Consider the following 3837-nt stretch of genomic DNA (forward strand, 5'->3'; position numbering starts at 1 on the left):
CACTGTAAATAATAAACACTGTTCTTTTGTACTTCCCCTGTGTCTGCTTCGTTCTGGGTCTCATACCATCTGGGTTCCCTGCGTAATCTTAACAATTTATCTAACAAAATCAAAACTTTTTTAAAAGTGTGATTCTACAAAGTAATTTACAAATTAGAATCTATCAAAAAATATGATTTAAACCATTTTAGAGCCATTCCTGTAATCCCAATATCATATTCAAGCCTCTGTAGTAAAATATTGTGATCAACAGTATCAGATGCAGCACTGAGGTCCAACAGGACCAGTATAGACACAAGTCCATTGTCTGAGGCCATGAGAAAATCATTATTAATTTTCACCAATGCTGTTTCCATGCTTTCCATGCTATGATGAGCTCTAAACCCTTAATTAAACTCCTCAAATGGATTGTTGCTAGTTTCAAAAAAATGTGCTTTTGAAATTCCTTGATGGCAATTTTGTATGGCAGGCACGTTTCCCTAACCCACCATGTGCTAAACATAGCATAAGCCATTTTTTACTGCCATTGAGTTTTATTGTTAAGCACTTTGGTAACAGCTGCTATTTTTAACTGTGCTTTATAAATAAATTTGACTTACCTTGATTATTTCTTTGCAGATGTTCATGCAACTGACCAGCAACTATTTTCTCAAGAATTTTTTAGATGAACGTTAGATTAGATATAAGTCTATAATTGGACAGAATTCTTGAATCAAAATCATGTTTCTTAAGTAAAGGTTTTATTAAAGCAACCTTAAAGTGCTGTGGTACATACACATTCATTAAAGACGAATTAACCAGATTCAAAATGTGGATATTAATGAGGGGAAGTACTTTTTAAACAGTCTGGTTGGGATAGGATGGGATCTAGCAGACATGTGGATGGTTTGGATAAAGCTATTGTTAAGACTCGAGGAACTCAGAGTGGTATGAGACCTGGAACGAGGCAGGCACAGGTGGGTACAAAAGTGACAGTGTTTATTATTTACAGTGGATAAACAGACAGTTGCTTCTCGGCAGCTCCAGGAAAAAGAGGGAGATGATCAGAGGAGGTCGGCAGGTGAACAGGCAATATTAATGTGGTGATGTATTCTCTCTTACAGATTTGAAGATGCCTTTGGGTCCAACTCCAAATCCTTGGAAGAGCTCCAGAGGGGGACAAGGATCCAACAGAGTGAGGAAGGCTGGCAACTGATGGTTGGCAAGGCACGAGGAGAACCAGGGCAGGACCAGGGGAACCAGGACCGAGGAGACAGGAACACTGGAGATAAGAAGAGACTGGTAAGTAGATTTACTTAATATAAACTTACAGGCCGGAGACAACAATACCATTAGATGGTCAATGCTCCAGCAGAGTAACACTGGATTGCAGCCTTATGTAGGAGGTGATCCTCATCAGGTTAATGGCCGACAGCAGTTGACAATTAGCGGCCATCCTGGACGAGGAGCTGCAGGCAGTGGTACTCTCTCACAATGGTTAATTTGAGCCGGATCCTGCCGGAACAAGATACGGGAACTCTCTCATTTTGACCTGTTCTGTTCTTGCAACTCTTTCCTCGGATTCATCAACTCCGCCCCTAAAAGTCCAAAGTCATTGTGCGTTTTTATTTTGATTATTTATTTAAAAAATACAATGAGAGGAGACGTTGCCCTTAGTCCCGCGGACCCAGTCTGTGGATGTTTCAGCCACAGCACGCGCGGTGCACCAGCTACATGCTCCTTTGAGGAGCAGGATAGGAGCCTTTTGGTGGGGGTGGGTGGGAGTGGGGGTGAGGATGGATCAGATAGTCAAATTTATGCACAGAGGTGCTGTGCGGAGTCCTTGTCTCCTCCTCCTCCTCTCCAAATATTGTCCCTCCTTAGTGGGGCCGTGCACTGAAAAACACCCCCTCTCCCCTCCTCTCAGACCCCCGAAACAGAAATGATCATTTATTCAACAGAATAAATAAACGGCCTGTAGACGGTTCCGTTACGCAGAGAAACGTCTCCAATCTCTACCCAGCGCGCACACACACCAGCAGGTGTCTAAACTCTTGCTACATTTCAGACATAATAAATTAAAAAATGCTTACTGTAAAAAAATAAAATAAAAACTACAAAGATATAAATGTTTGATGTGTTATTCACATTATACGTCACGTTTCAAAACAACGACACTAATTTGTCTAACAACAGCGATCAAAATGTCAAAGAGACAGTCCAATTTACTTTAATAAAAAATGGATGGATGGATGGATTGATTGATTGTCCTTAGTTGGACAGCACAGAATTGAAGCCTTCAGGTGCTTCAAACGGTGCCACGAGATGAGACTGGAGCACGAGCAACAAATTCAGAAGAGAAGAGTTCACCTCAGAACCGTGAAGTGAGGGGGGAGGAGGGGGGGTTAGGACACCTGACAGAATCAGAGCTGCTCTAATTCACATACAACCTGCTGTTTCTCTCCAAAATAGTAATTTTACTAATTGTTTCCAAATGTAGGTAAATGTTGATGTAGACCTATAACAGCCCGTTAAAATACAACAAAATGCAGGAAATTATAGCAGGCTATTCTCCGAGTTAAATATTTTTTTTTTCCATGTTAGTGGAACACCATCATCTTCCCAGCTTTATAGTTCCCTGTTTTAAGGTATGTAACTCAGAATTAAACCAAGGAGCCAGCTTCCTCTGGTTGATTACTTTCTTTTTCAGCGGAGCAATTTTATCGAGTGAAGTTTGCATTAAAGTTGTGAAATTATCAAAAAGATCATCTAAGTCACTGCACTCTGGTGCATTACACTGCAAGGCAGCAGAAAACAACAATGGAAGAAATTCTTTACATTTGGTTACAGTGTTCTGTGATAAACACCTTCTAGAATAAAAAGTATTCTCAGTGGCTGTGTAGTCAGTTAATGTAAATGCAAAAGTTATTAAAAATTGTCAGACAGAACAGGATTTTGAAGGTATATAATAAGTACTTAATCTCTGTGCCATAAATCAGAACCAGATCAAGAACGTGGTGATGAGAATGAATAGATGTGTGGACATTTTGGGTAAAACCAATAGATTCTTAATTTTTTTAAAGGCTATGCTTAAAGTATCCCTTTCAACATATACATGAATATTAAAATCCCCCATTACTATGACTTTATCATTACTAAAAAATAAGTCAGATAAAAAAAAATCTGAGAATTCAGATAAAAACTGAGAATAAGGACCTGGTAGATGATGAACAACTAGTAAAATTGTTTTTTTTTTCTGATTTCCATTTTGGATGAGAAAGACTGAGGAAAAACAACTCTAAAGAATTATAACTTATAATTGGTTTAGTATTAATCAATAATCCTGACTGAAAGATAGGAGCTACTTCTCCGCCTGACTTGTTGTTGTAAGATAATGAAAATTTTACTAATCAACAGGAGTGGATTCATTTATACTAACAAAATCCTCCTGTTGTAGCCAAGTTTCTGTCAGACAGAATAAATCAATGTGATGATCAGTTATCAGTTCATTAACTAACAGGGATTCAGAGGAAAGAGATCTGATGTTCAATAAACATCTACAAATGAGACTACATTCTGAGTTGATTGGTTCTCACTGTAGGCAAACTGATGTCTGTCCAGAACAGAAGGGATGACATCATTTACAGGTGCATCTCATAAAATTAGAATATTGTGAAAAAGTTCAAATTTTATTGTCAATCATTTCAGAAAGGGAAACTCATATATTATGTAGATTTATTACAAATAGTTCAAACCTTTATTTCTTGTAGTTTTGATTATCATGGCTAATGAAATAATAATAATAATAATAATAATAATAATAATAATAATAATAATAATAATAATAATAATAATAAT

General features: G+C 37.7%; 1 non-coding gene across 1 annotated transcript; it reads right to left on the reverse strand.

The window, feature by feature from the left end:
* Positions 1–375: 375 nt before the first annotated feature.
* Positions 376–518, reverse strand: LOC119426201. The gene has a single exon (XR_005187604.1). It is a non-coding gene; the product is annotated as a U11 spliceosomal RNA (small nuclear RNA).
* Positions 519–3837: the final 3319 nt, after the last annotated feature.

This window comes from Nematolebias whitei, chromosome 19, assembly GCF_014905685.2.
Source record: "Nematolebias whitei isolate Nwh7 chromosome 19, NemWhi1, whole genome shotgun sequence".
In the NCBI taxonomy this organism is placed as follows: Eukaryota; Metazoa; Chordata; class Actinopteri; order Cyprinodontiformes; family Rivulidae; genus Nematolebias; species Nematolebias whitei.